The following is a 15,580-nucleotide window of genomic DNA, read 5'->3' on the forward strand; positions in this document are numbered from 1 at the left end:
TGTGTTGTGAATCTCTGTGAATCCAGACTATGTTATGTCCTTCAATGACATGAGTCTGAAGCATCAAGCACCCACCCACCCCTATACTCCCTGAGGTCTCTGAAGTCACACACAGCGCAGCCTCTATGGGTCTGAATAAGGCTTAGAAAGCTTTTCCCTGGTTCACCTGGTGCAGAGGAAACCAGGTAAGTTCTGAGAGACATGCACCACCTTCCTACAGAAAGAAGGGAGGACTGATTAGCTAATACCCACAGAGGGGGAAACTCAAGTCTGGTATTTCAGACAGAACCTGCTTGGACAAAGTCTCATCTGTCAGTCACTTCCTGAGGGAAGGAGGGAGGGAGGGAGGGAGGGAGGGAGGGAGGGAGGAAGGAAGGACCACAATTATCTCTCCTCTGTGTCCTTTTTACGCTCTTTTCATGCTCTGATGAATATTGTGATTCAAGTTGGCCATGTCCCCTTTTCCACAGCATGTGCACTGTGGCTCTAGATCAAGGAATCAGTTTGTTTGTGTGTTTTGCTCTATCTAGGAGAAGCACCATAGCAGTTGCATACTGACTGAGAAATTTGATTTTTAGGAAATGATTTTTCATATCTGTGAGTGGTCTCTCCATAGATAGCCACTCATCTTTCTTTAAACTTGAGTATAGGAATGAATGATCCCTCCCTCCCTCCCTCCCTCCCTCTCTCCCTCTTCATGGGAATGAGTGTCTGCTCTTGCATTGAGGGCTCCCCAGTTCTCAGCATCTCCAGCCCAACCTGTCACAAGCTGATCACACATTTGCAAACTTGGGATATATTCTGCTGAAGTTTTGGGATAATGAATTTCATCAACTATGGGACTAACTTTGTTCTGACAGGACACTCACTCACAATCTCTCCTCATCACACCCACATAGTGTAACAACTTTGTGTTTCCTCCACAATGTGCTCATTTCTGTCAGGGAACTGAAAGCCGGCCAGCCAGCCAACACTATTTTTCCTTGTTTCTCATTTTGTTCTTATATTCTGTCTCTCCCCCCCCCCCCGCCTGGAAAACTTTCAGAGTTCACTCTGCCCCCTGAGTAAAGGTGTTATGCTTCCTTTTATTGTATATTTAGTGTGTGTGTGTGTGTGTGTGTGTGAGAGAGAGAGAGAGAGAGAGATTCATTATGAAATCAAAAGTCAGTCAACAACAGCAAACTTTGTATTTATTTGTCCATCCACGTATTTGCTTGTTTACTTACTTACTTACTTACTTACTCACTCACTCACTCACTCACCCACTTCATTTATTATTTATTTATTTATTTATTTGCAGTGGAAGACTTAATTCAGTAAGAATGATCAGAAGGGTAGGTAGGGTATCCTTGGGAAAAGAGTAAGATATCACGATGACTTTCCCTTCCAAGAGGGAGCTTTCTAGTAAGACGTGAAACCACAGTTTCAAGGGCCCGCTTTCCACAAGTCCTTTTCCAAGGTCAGGCATTTCTTAGGTAAGCAAGGGTCTCCATTCATTCCCTTTGAGGAACTCTCAGGCCCTGCCCTGACATTAACCTCTGACTCCTGCCTATTGTCAAGGCCAATGGGACACTCCTCAGCCCCTCCCTGACCTGAGGTGACCTGAGAAGCCACAGCCCACCCCAGTTCACAGGCCTCTCTTTATCTATCTATCTAACTAAGTAACTGTACAGCATAAAATGTGGAATCTCTTCTCAATGAAATGCTGTTGGCAGCCATTCGATGAATTTATTCTCATCTCAGATCCTGTCCAGCAGGGATGTCTTCTTTCCGTGTTTCTTCTTCTTTTGTATGTTGCAGTCAGTTCAGATGTGCTGGTATATGGTGAGAAAGAGAGAGAGAGAGAAATGGAATTGCTTTTTATTTATTTGAAGAGTTTTAATGATTTAATATTCAGCTATTTCCAGCCTTATTTACCAGCACATTTATTATTACCAGCGAGCACCTTCCTCTGAAAACATTGGAATCGCCCCCCATCTGTACATGTCATGCACGTGCGTGCATATGTGTGTGTGTGTGTGTGTGTGTGTGTGTGTCTGTGTGAGCGTGTGCGCATCCCATCTATCTATCTATCTATCTATCTATCTATCTATCTATCTATCTATCTATCTATCTATCTATGTATCCCTTCATCAAATTCCATTTTAGGAGCTGCTATGCTGACCAGTGACATGGAGGCCACCATTTTCTTAGCCAGTGACAGTCAGGAGACAGAAAGAAGGAAAGAAAGGAAGAAAGGAAGAAAGAATCTACATTCCGAAAGAAAGAAAAAAATTAAGTAAATTTTAAAAAGTAAAAAAAAAATTAAGAAAGTAAGTAAATACATACATAAAAATAGACATAAAGAATGAATAAATGAATAAAACTAAATAATAATTGAAACATTCAATAAGTAAATGAGTCACGCTAAATCAGCAGATAAATAAACAGATATATGAAAGAAGATAAGGAAGTGAAGGAATGAATGAACAAGTAAGTAAGTAAGTAAGTAAGTAAATAACTAGGTGGGTCATTTTTTTTAAAGAAGTAAGTAAATGAGATGGGCTGAACAGATAGTAAGTAAGTAAGTAAGTAAGCAAGCAAGCAAGCAAGCAATCGTGAAAAAAAAAAAGAGAGCCGGGCGATGGTGGCGCACGCCTTTAATCCCAGTACTCGGGAGGCAGAGGTAGGAGGATCTCTGTGAGTTCGAGACCAGCCTGGTCTACAGTGCTAGTTCCAGGACAGGCTCCAAAGCCACAGAGAAACCCTGTCTCGAAAAACCAAAAAAAAAAAAAAAAAAGAGAGAGACACATCCATTCAATCCATAAAAGACAAAACGTGGAAATAAACATGTAAACTGGTCGACCCACCCAAAGCAGGAGGGAGGTCTCTGTCCAGCAGGGCCGTCTTCTTTCCAAGTTGCAGTCAGTCAGATCTCTGGGCAAACAGAAAAAGAAAGCAATTGTTTTCTACTTGAACAGTTTTAATATTACTCAAATGAATTAATATTCAGCTATTTATTCCCAGCCTTATTTACAACTGGATGCCCACCGAGCACCTTCCTCTCATAGCTAGCCCCTTCTACCCCTGCCCCATCTGGACAGATAGACAGGATGTATGTATGTATGTATAAATAAATAAATAATAAAAAAGTAAAATAAAAATAAGTAAATAAATAAATTAAAAAAAAAGTGTTTGGTGAGTGGGGCGTGTTGGCATAGAGAACAAAAGAGATAAACTAACCACCAACACATTGAAGAATGACATCAGTCAATCAAGACATGGAAAAAGACAACTGGTCGACCCAAGTTCACAAGGCCAACTGGTCGACCCCGGTACTTAGCATTTTAAGGCCAAATATTTAATTGGACAACTGGTCGACCCGCTTCCAGTCCCTCAAAAAAAAAGGAAGTGCACAGAGACAACTGGTCGACCCGTCAGGTCTAGGAAGATATAATATATATTATACATTAAAAAAAAAAAAAAAAAAAAAAAAGAGTCCAGCAGGACATCTGGTCGACCCGCCGCATCCCCGGGGGAAAAAAATGGCCTCCCGCCCGGTGGGAGGCACTACTGGTCTACCCCGGTCCTTTGGAGAAGGAGGTGGAGAGGGGGGAAAAAAAAGTGCGCCCAACCTCCGCCGCCTCCCCGACAGGCGCGCTGCGGCGCCATGGTGCGCGAGCGGAGGTCGGCGGCGAGAGGGGGCCCGGGGCGCCGCCAGACCCTCGCCCATCCTCCCCCGGGAAGAGGGATGGAGAGGGAAAGGCGCGCGCCCGGGAAAGAGGGGACACACCCGCGGGCCGCTGCAGTGCGGTGAGGCAAGCAGCGGGAGTGGACGGAGGAGAGCAAGAGCGGGAAGAGAGCCGCCGTCCGCCATGAGCCGCCAGCGGCAGAGCCAGACACGGGTCCTCGGACGGGGTGAGGAGGGCGGGCGAGCCGGCGCCCGTCCCCCTTCCCCCTCTCTCGACCTCTCTCTCACGACCGCCACGCGCGCCCGTGCGCACGCACACTTCCGTGCGCACAACACACGTGCGACCCGGGGAGCGCGCCTCTCGGCGAGAACTCGGGCGAGGCAGGCGAGCGGGCGGGCAGAGCCGCCGCCGCTGCTCTCTCACGTTAATGATCCTTCCGCAGGTTCACCTACGGAAACCTTGTTACGACTTTTACTTCCTCTAGATAGTCAAGTTGGTGAACAACCACAAATAAGCAAACAAATAGAGAGATAATAACAATAAAAATATTTGAGAGTTCAAATAATTGACTTCATCCACAATAAAAGAATATAAAAATAAAAATATCAAATGCACTTGAACACATTGGCACAGGAGAACGCTTGCTAAATAGAACCCCAGTAGCACAGACACTGAGAGAAAAAGAAAAAAAACAAAAGAAAAAAAAACAAAAAAAAAGAACAAAGAAAAAAACTAAAGAGAGAAAAAAAAAGAAAAAACAGGAAAAAAAAGAAAAAAGAAGAAGAAAAAAAAAGAAAAAAGAAAAAAAAGAAAGAAAAAAAAGAAAAAAAAAACAGACACTGAGAGAAACAATTAATAAGTGAGACCTCCTGAAACTGAAAAGCTTCTGTAAAGCAAAGAACATGGCCAAGAAGACAAAACGACGGCCTTACAGAATGGGAAAAGATCTTCACTAATCTCCAAAATACACAAAGAACTCGAGAAATTGGTCATCCAAAGAACAAATAATCCAATTTTAAAAAATGGAGTACAGACCTAAACAGAGAACTCTCAACAGAGGGATCTAAAATGGTTGAAAGACACTTAAATGTTGGGTCGAGGGGGGGGGTCATGCAAAGATGAGAACACCACCAAGTCTAATAAACCAAAAACAAACTTAAAAATACAAACACACCGCGAGTCACAGAAGCTTATCAGCTAGCTGAGACCACAGGCAGAGTTTGGGCTTCTGACACTGTGGCAAAAGGCCGGTTTCTGAAACCCATTTTTATAGTAGGGGCATCGCAGGGCAGTGGTGGCGCAAGCCTTTAATCCCAGCACTCGGGAAGCAGAGGCAGGCGGATCTCTGTGAGTTCGAGACCAGCCTGGTCTACAGAGCTAGTTCCAGGACAGGCTCCAAAGCCACAGAGAAACCCTGTCTCGAAAAACCAAAAAAAAAAAAAGTATGTTTCTCTGGATGTGCCTCTGTGTGTGTGTGTGTGTGTGTGTGTGTGTGTGTGTGTGTGTGTGTTGTGTGTGTGTGTGTGTTTATGGGGTGGCTTTTGAACTAACCAAGATGACTGGTTCCATATCTGGCAGAGAGGCAGGTGGATCTCTGGGAGTTTGAGGCCAGCCAGCCTGGTTGACAAGAGCTAGTTCCAAAGACAGGCTCCAAAGCAACAGAGAAACCCTTCCTTGAAAATCAAAACAAGAACACAAACCAAAAATAAAATAAAACATAAATTAAATGAGTGTGAGAGAGAGAGAGAGAAGAAATGTTGATTTGTTGATTTACAGACAAGAAATAAGAAAATACAAAACCATAATGTTACCAAGATGACAGCCTGGTTTATATAGTGAGTTAAAGGTATTATACAGAGAAACCCTTCACCAAAAATAATAATAATAATAATAAAAGAAGAAAACAGAAAAAAAAACAAGTAAGGAAAAAGAAAGGAAGGAAGGAAGGAAGGAAGGAAGGAAGGAAGGAAGGAAAAAACAGGTGTTTTCCTTTTTTTCTTTGTTTATCTCAGGTTATTTTATTTTAATTTATTTTTTTAATTGCAGCAGCGGCAGTATATTTTGGGCAGCACATTTCTTTATTCTCAGTTCTCAGCCCTCAGAAATCAGGAGAGGCAGAAACAGGCAAATCGCTGTGAGTTTGAGGCCACCTCGTTCTGCAGTGTGAGTTTTAGGACAGGCAAAGCGACAGACACAGAGAAACCCTGACTTAGGGGGGGAAAGTGTGTTTAGTACAGGCCTTTAATTCCGGCACTAGGAAGCAGAGGTAGAGGCAGGGGCAGCTAGATCTCTGTGAGTCTGAGGCCAGCCTTGTCTACAAAGTGAGTTCCAGGGACACAGGGAACCTCTATGTAAAAAAAAAACACAAATAAACTAATAATAATAATCATCATCATCATCATCTAAGAGCTCAATTAATTGACTTCACCCAAAATTCAAAAATAAAAAAAGAGTGTGTCTGACTGATCAGTGAAAGGACTATGTCGGCCAAGGGGCTGCCACAATTATGGCTTGGTGAGAGGGAGGAACTGAGGGAGGGAGGGAGGGAGGGAGGGAGGGAGGGAGGGAGGGAGGGAAGCATGGAGGGAGGGAGGGAGGGAGGCCTGCTTTCTTAGGGTTCTTTTTCAGTAGTTGTGTTTGTACAACCCCACACACCACTTCTCATACTAAATACCGAGTCTGAGAAAATTAAAACAGCTGTGGAAAATTCCCACTTGGATGTCTGTTCCTGCCCTGTAAAACAAGAACCACAACAAAAATATCCATATCTAAGCAGGCCAATTAAGTTGTAGCCTCACCCTTTAAAGGTTCTAGCTGTTGGGAAGGGCTGGTGACCTTGAACTTTACTAGTCTCTGAAATCTGCCTTCTCACTTTTACCAGGTGCCCTCAGGGGCCAGGAGTGGAGGCCAGGGCCCCTGCTACAGGAGATTTCCTAGATCACCTACAGGCGCTTAGGATTCCTGGGCCTGCTTAGAGAAAGACACACGACACGTGAGACGCAGAGAAAAAAATTTTCTGAGACAAGGATTCTCTTAGCTTTGGCACCTGTCCTGGAACTGTAGATGACCAGGCTGGCCTCAAACTCACAGAGATCTGCCTGCCTCTGTCTGCCACAGAGAAAATTACAACAGCCATGGAATAATATGAAAAATTCTGATTTACGCCAGGCAGTGGTGGCGCACGCCTTTAATCCCAGCACTTGGGAGGCAGAGGCAGGCGGATCTCTGTGAGTTAGAGACCAGCCTGGTCTACAAGAGCTAGTTCCAGGACAGGCTCCAAAACCACAGAGAAACCCTGTCTCGAAAAACCAAAAAAATAAAAATGAAAATAATAAGAATAAAATAAAATGTTAAAAAAAAAAGAAAAATTCTGATTTTGATATCATTTCCAGGAATACTGATGCAGTGAATTATTTGGAACATTTTCACTTCCGACAGAAAAAAATAAAAATGTCATTTTATTGATTTCTTTTAGAGGGTCTCTTTCCCACCAGGATGGTTTGCACTTGCTGGGTTGTTGAAGATGATCTCCTGATCCTTGTATTCCCAGTTCCTGAGTGCTGCCGGCAGGACAGACATGGGCTCACTATACACTCGAGTTTTTGACGCAGTACTGAGAACCTGGAGCCCAAAGGACAAGGCTTCAGCTTCCCCTGCCCCTCTGACATAGGCCAGATACATAAATGATTACCCAGATTTTATTTAAATCTCTCAGTGTGGCTTGTGTATGTGGGGGAGACAGGGAAGGTATCACATTTCAAAACATTTTCATAACTGCACTTAGCACTGTATTCTTTTCCATTTATTTTACTTTTATTTGAGAGTGTTTCCAATTGTGTGGGACTTAGTTAAATTTCAATTTCTTAAGGAATTTTTTTATGATTTTCTTAACTTTATTTTATGTGCAATGGTCTGAAGATGTCAGATCACCCAGAAACTGAATTTACAATCACTATGAGCTGCCATGCAGGTGCTGGGAATTGAACCCAATTTCTCTGGAAGAGCCGCGAAACTAGCTCTCCAGGCTCTTCTTAATTTAAAAGTTTATTTATGTGTCTCTGGGTGTGCCTGTGCCTGTGTTTGGTTTGTGTGTGTGTTGGGGGGGGTTGTGTGTGGGGGGGGTGGCTTTTGACCTCACCAGACAAAGGCATTCAAGAGCACTGGCTCCATATTTAGCAGAAACAGGATCATTGGGAGTTTTAGGACAGCCTGGTCTACAAGAAAGGAGCTAGTTTTAACAAGTCTCCAAAGCAGCAGAGAAACCCTGTCTCATAAAGCAAAACACAAAACCAAACATATTTGAGAGAGAGAGAGAGAGAGAGAGAGAGAGAGAGAGAGAGAGAGAGAACAGCTAGGGCTGTTACACAGAGAAACCATGCCTCAAGAACTAACTAATAAAAGAAGGGGGAAAAAAGCAAGAGAGCAAGAAAGCAAAAAAATCAAGCAAGCAAGCAAGAAGGAAAGCTAGAGAGAAACCCTGTCTCAGAAAACAAAAAAATAAATAAATAAACTAATAAATGAAATGAATGGATAGATAGATAGATAGATAGATAGATAGATAGATAGATAGATAGATAGATAGATAGATGATAAAACACCTCCAAGATCAGGGAGACCAAAGCAGGCAGATCACTGTGAGTTTAAGGCTACTTTGTTCTGCAGATTGAGATTCAGGACAGGCAAAGTGACACAGAAAAACCCTGTTTTCAAAAAAAATGTGTTTAGTGTACGCCTTTAATGCCATCACTAGAAGGCAGAGGCAGGCGGATCTCTGTGAGTCTGAGGCCAGTCTTGTTTACAAAGTGAGTCCCAGGGCATACAAGGATACACAAGGAAACCCCGTGTTGCAAACCCACAAATAAACAAACAGATAATAACAATAAAAATATTTGAGAGTTCAAATAATTGACCTCATCCACAATAAAAAAAAATATAAAAATAAAAATATCAAAAGCATTTGAACGGGGGCTGGAGAGATGGCTCAGCGGTTAAGAGCATTGCCTGCTCTTCCAAAGGTCCTGAGTTCAATTCCCAGCAACCACATGGTGGCTCACAACCATCTGTAATAGGGTCTGGTGCTCTCTTCTGGCCTTCAGACATACACACAGAAAGAATATTGTATACATAATAAATAAATATTTATTTTTTAAAAAAAAGCATTTGAACGCATCGGCACAGGAGACCACTTCCTAAATCTAACTCCAGTAGCACAGACTCTGAGAGACACAAAATTAATCAATGGGACCTCGTGAAACTGAAAGGCTTCTTCTGTAAAGCAAAGGACATGGCCAACAAGACAAAATGACGGCCTTACAGAATGGGCAAAGATCTTCACTAACCCCACATCAGACAGAGGTCTGATCTCCAAAATATACAAAGAACTCAAGACATTGGTCATTTCAAGAACAAATAATCCAGTTCACAACATGGAGGTACAAACCTAAACAGAGAACTCTCAACCGAGAAATCTAAAATGGCTGAAAGACACTTAAGGAGATGTTCAACACCCTTAGTCATCAGAGATATGTAAATCAAAACAGCTCTGAGATTCCACTTTATACCTGTAAGAATGGCCAAGATCTAAAACACTGATGACAACTTATGCTGGAGAGGATGTGGGGAAAAGGGAACACTCCTGCATCGCTGGTGGGAATGCAAGCTGGTACCGCCCCCTTTGGATGTCAGTGTGGCGATTTCTCAGAAAATTAGGAAACAACCTTCCTCAAGACCCAGCAATACCACGTTTAGGTATATATGTAAAGGATGCTCAATTGTGCCACGAGGACATGGGCTCAACTATGCTCATAGCAGCATTGTTTGTCATAGCCAGAACCTTGGGAGAGGGTTGAAGGGGAGGCATGGAAAGAGAGGAAAGAAAAACGTAGAGCTTAACAAAAATAAATAAAAGAAACAAAGGCGGGTAGTGGTGGCACATTCCTTTAATCCCAGCACTTGGGAGGCAAAGGCAGGTGGATCTTTGTGAATTTGAGGCCAGCCTGGTCTACAAGGGTTAGTTCCAAAGCTACAGAGAAACCCTGTCATGAAAAACCAAAAATAAATAAATAAGTAGGCATGGATTGTTTAAAAAAAAATCAAACGCAAACCAAGTAGAAATAACTACTTTCAGTATGCCATTCAAGAATTAGGGAACCCTTTATCCCAGCATGTGGGAGACACAGGCAGAAGGACATCTGTGAGTTAAAATCCAGACTCATCTACCAAGTGAGATCACAAGACTCGTGCACTGTCTCATAGGTCCTAAATTCCCATGATCCAGTTTCTAGGACCAAGGAGACAGTTTATAATGTCTCCTTCTTCTTTCCTTCCTTCCTTCCTTTTTTTTTTTGGGGGGGGGGGTGGTGTTTGGTCAAACTTTTATATATGTTTTTTTTTTTTATTTGGGTTGGGGGCCTCTCTATAAAGCCTGGGAATTCACAGAGGTCCACCTGCCTCTGTCTCTTTGATGATAGAATAAAAGATGTGCACCACAATAACCAGGCTCAGTTTCTTGTACATTTAGTTTAATTTCAAATTTTGTTTGTATCTCTTGGTCTGCACCAAGTGTGTCCCTGTGGGGGTGGGGGGGCAGGGAAGTTGTCCTATTTTAGAACATTTTATTTTACTTTTATTTGAGACAGTCTTTCCGGTTGTGTAGAACTTATTTTAATTTCAAATTTTTAAAGAATTTTTTTATGATTTATTTAACTTTATTTTATGTGCAGTTGTGTGAAACTGGATTTACAATCACTTATGAGCTGCTGCCTTGTGGGGGTTACATCTCAGGAGCACAAGAACCCAATCTGTGCTGTACTCCCTGTCACCAAAAGAGGTCACTAGATCCCCACCATGTGGTTTCTGGACATTCCAGAAATTCCATCTCTCCAGTTCTCATTCTTTCATTGTTCCTCCTGCATGCCTGCATGTAGTGAGAGAGTGGGCACCGTTCCTCCCTGCTTCTGTGTATCTGTGTCTGTCACGTCCTGGATAGCCAGAGTGCCCGCCACCTACGCCTGAGAGATAGATGTACGCCTGAGAGATAGATGTGGCCTGCAGCCCTGGGGCTGGGGGAAAGGGAGAGAGTGGGTTCCCTGGAGAGCCTTGGGCAGAGGCTCTGTGGATTCCCTGCAGGAGGCCGCACCGCCTCTGAGGAGCCCATGGGGGAGGGGAAAAGGGAAGGTCAACCAGACAGTCCTGCCTGGCTTTTGCTTTGCTTTGTTTTTGTTTTTGTTTGTTTGTTTTATTTTATTTTCCGGTACAGCTGTGACCAGGTCTGGATCCAGGACAGACTCCAAAGCTAGAGAGAAATCCTGTCTCAGAAAACAACAAGAACAACCAAAAAATAAATAAATACATAAACTAATAAATGAATGGATAGATAGCTAGATAGCCAGACACACACACACACACAGAGAGAGAGAGAGAGAGAGAGAGAGAGAGAGAGAGAGAGAGAGAGAGATGATAAAAACACCTCCAAGATCAGGGAGACCAAGGCAGGCAGATCACTGTGAGTTTAAGGCTCCCTTGTTCTGCAGATTGAGATTCAAGGCCAGGCAAAGTGACACAGAGAAACCCCGTTTTCAAAAAAAAAAAAAGGTGAGGGCTGGAGAGAGATGGCTCTGTGGTTAAGAGTTCTGACTGCTCTTCCAGAGGACCCAGGTTCAATTCCTTACCACCCACATGGCAGTCAACAGCTGTCGGTAACTCCAAGATCGGACACCCTCAGATAGACATACATGCAGGCAAAACACCAATGACAATAAAATGAAAATAAATAAATTATTAGGAAAATAAATATATAGAAAAGGTGTTTAGTGCATGCCTTTAATCTCAGCACTAGGAGGCAGAGGCAGATGACTCTCTGTGAGTCTGAGGCCAGTCTTGTCTACAAAGTGAGTCCCAGGGCATACAAGGGTACACAACGAAACCTTATGTTGAACAACCACAAATAAGCAAACAAATAGAGAGATAATAACAATAAAAATATTTGAGAGTTCAAATAATTGACTTCATCCACAATAAAAGAATATAAAAATAAAAATATCAAATGCACTTGAACACATTGGCACAGGAGAACGCTTGCTAAATAGAACCCCAGTAGCACAGACACTGAGAGAAAAAGAAAAAAAAGAAAAAAGAAAAAAAAAAGAAAAACAAAACAAAAAAAAGAACAAAGAAAAAAACTAAAGAGAGAAAAAAAGAAAAAAAAGAAAAGAAGAAGAAGAAAAAAAAGAAAAAAAGAAAAAAAGAAAAAAAAGAAAAAGAAAGAAAGAAAAAAGAAAAAAAAAGAAAAAAAAAACAGACACTGAGAGAAACAATTAATAAGTGAGACCTCCTGAAACTGAAAAGCTTCTGTAAAGCAAAGAACATGGCCAACAAGACAAAACGACGGCCTTACAGAATGGGAAAAGATCTTCACTAATCTCCAAAATACACAAAGAAGTCGAGAAATTGGTCATCCAAAGAACAAATAATCCAATTTTAAAAAATGGAGTACAGACCTAAACAGAGAACTCTCAACAGAGGGATCTAAAATGGTTGAAAGACACTTAAATGTATTTAGTGATTATATTTCTTTTCCCTTAGGGATAAAGAAATGGAGAAGTTCTTTGAAGCAGTAAGTCACAAAAACACCAGGCCGTTAAACTTCAGCTACAGGGAAACCCTGTCTCGTGGAAAAACAAAACAACAACAACAACAACAAAAAAAAAATCCTGAAGCCAGTGATCATTGCAAACATCTGTATGTTCAGATACTGAGCCTGAGCAAGTTAGAGTGTCACAGATTTGCTGCAATTCATTGCAAATTTCATGTGGATCACAAATCCTGCTCAAGTTACAGCTGTTAGTGTCAGTGTGAACCTTGACACCATCTCTACTGGATTCCTGTCAGCTGGGCTCCGGTCTGCTAGAAAAGCAGAAGAACTAAGGTACCGTAATTAACCTCTTCTGTGCCCCACCTGCAAGAACACTCTGTAAGCTACAGTTCTGAAAACAGCCTGGTCCTGGCATAAGAACAGACAGGAGGACCAATGGAACCGAATAGAAGACCCGGATATCGATCCACACATCTTCGAACACCTGATCTTTGATAAAGAAGTCAAAAATATCCAATAGAAAAAAAAAGAAAGCATGTGAGTTCAAGACCAGCCTGGTCTACAAGAGCTAGTTCCAGGACAGGCTCCAAAAAAAAAAAAAACTACAGAACAACCCTGTCTCGAAAAAAAAAAGAAAGAAAGAAAGAAAGAAAGAAAGAAAGAAAGAAAGAAAGAAAGAAAGAAGAAAAAGAAAACAGTGCTGTCCTCGAAAATGCCCTCTCCCTTTGAACACGGCCCCTCCTTTGGGCTGAGTTTCCCACACAGCTCTGATGATGCAGGAGGATGCCGAGGGCCCAGTTGGTGCCTGTATCTGTGCCTTGGCAGCAGCTATTCATGTCTTGCCACTCAGAGTCAAATTCCCTTAAGTTTAGCCTTCCCTAAGTGCTTGTTCACTTCAGAAGACTCAACCCTCATCTTCCATGTCCTCCTGGCCTAATTTCTCATATTACTGTTTTACTGAGTATGAATCAGTAATATGAGATGTTCAGGAGAGGGAGGAAGGGTCATTCATGAAAAAAGTGAGTGTTCAACTAACTAACTCCCCATGGGTTCAGGAAGTAGTGAGAAGATATTAATGAAGCAGAGAGAAATTTCTGGTTTTGGAAGGAGGAAATCCTGAATGGCTCCCTCTGTGTCGGAGGAGAGACTCCTGGAAAGGAAACCTCAGGTTCCGGTTGGTCGGTCGGTCGGTCAGTTCGGGGAGAAATATCAGCAAGGAGGTAAAGGCCGTGCCTCACGACATCAGCAGTCCCTTCTCTGGAAATTCCACGGTATCCCAGAGAGCTCTCGGAATTTTGTGATGTCACTCGTGTCCTAGAAACGCCAACTGCCCTCAAGACACACTCTCTCGGTGCCTATAAGACTCGGTTCTAGACATGTTGTCTAGAGAATGGAGATCGTTCGTGGAGAGGCCAGAGGGAGGAAGAAGAAAGCTGGCCTCAGATCTCACAGGAAAACATGGAGAAATAATTAGTGGTCCTGGGGAAGACGAAGTGAGTTCACCACTAGCAGGGACTAGAGAGATTTCTGGATGTGATGGCTTTGAGACTTCCAGGGCTAGGGCTCAGGAACTGGGAGGTTTCTGGGATGAAACAGGTCTGTCTGTCTTGTTTCTCTGAGTTCCTAAAGGGCCAACCCACATCAAAGATTCACGATAGTTGATTTGACAAAGTCGGGAATTGACAAGGAGTGCGGAAGGAGTCAGTGAGATTTCAATACCAGCACTGACTGCACATCATCACCCCCCCCCCCCCGGTCCTTTTCGTTGTGTAGCAATAATAATAGAGAAAGGGGAGTAGTGCTCTGCCAAAGCCCGTATTTTACCATGCCTTATATCACAGCCATTAGCAGGGTTGAGGCATCAAGTGCTGCAGTCAGTCCGACTCCTGTGACCCCCCTAAGGTTTCTGGCTTCCCAGTTTTGAGTGACACCATGGTCTCCAGTTCAGCTTGAGAGCTCTTTAAGAGCCAATGGAGGAGAGAGTGGAAAGAGACTGCCATTTTTTTCTTTTTCCTTGTCTTTCTTTCTTTTGCTGTTTTGCTTTGTTTTTCAAGAAAGGGTTTCTTTGTGTATCTTGGGCTGTCCTAAAACTCACTCTGTAAATCAGGCCATCTTTGAATTCACAGAGATCTGTGTGTGTGCTGTGATTAAAGCCCGGCTGAGACTGCAATTTCTTGTTAGCTCTGGGTGTCCTGAGCTGTTAGTAAGTGACAATGGCTCTGTGTTGTGAATCTCTGTGAATCCAGACTATGTTATGTCCTTCAATGACATGAGTCTGAAGCATCAAGCACCCACCCACCCCTATACTCCCTGAGGTCTCTGAAGTCACACACAGCGCAGCCTCTATGGGTCTGAATAAGGCTTAGAAAGCTTTTCCCTGGTTCACCTGGTGCAGAGGAAACCAGGTAAGTTCTGAGAGACATGCACCACCTTCCTACAGAAAGAAGGGAGGACTGATTAGCTAATACCCACAGAGGGGGAAACTCAAGTCTGGTATTTCAGACAGAACCTGCTTGGACAAAGTCTCATCTGTCAGTCACTTCCTGAGGGAAGGAGGGAGGGAGGGAGGGAGGGAGGGAGGGAGGGAGGGAGGGAGGAAGGAAGGACCACAATTATCTCTCCTCTGTGTCCTTTTTACGCTCTTTTCATGCTCTGATGAATATTGTGATTCAAGTTGGCCATGTCCCCTTTTCCACAGCATGTGCACTGTGGCTCTAGATCAAGGAATCAGTTTGTTTGTGTGTTTTGCTCTATCTAGGAGAAGCACCATAGCAGTTGCATACTGACTGAGAAATTTGATTTTTAGGAAATGATTTTTCATATCTGTGAGTGGTCTCTCCATAGATAGCCACTCATCTTTCTTTAAACTTGAGTATAGGAATGAATGATCCCTCCCTCCCTCCCTCCCTCCCTCTCTCCCTCTTCATGGGAATGAGTGTCTGCTCTTGCATTGAGGGCTCCCCAGTTCTCAGCATCTCCAGCCCAACCTGTCACAAGCTGATCACACATTTGCAAACTTGGGATATATTCTGCTGAAGTTTTGGGATAATGAATTTCATCAACTATGGGACTAACTTTGTTCTGACAGGACACTCACTCACAATCGCTCCTCATCACACCCACATAGTGTAACAACTTTGTGTTTCCTCCACAATGTGCTCATTTCTGTCAGGGAACTGAAAGCCGGCCAGCCAGCCAACACTATTTTTCCTTGTTTCTCATTTTGTTCTTATATTCTGTCTCTCCCCCCCCACCCCCCGCCTGGAAAACTTTCAGAGTTCACTCTGCCCCCTGAGTAAAGGTGTTATGCTTCCTT

Source organism: Microtus pennsylvanicus, unplaced genomic scaffold (assembly GCF_037038515.1).
Source record: "Microtus pennsylvanicus isolate mMicPen1 unplaced genomic scaffold, mMicPen1.hap1 Scaffold_109, whole genome shotgun sequence".
Lineage (NCBI taxonomy): Eukaryota > Metazoa > Chordata > Mammalia > Rodentia > Cricetidae > Microtus > Microtus pennsylvanicus.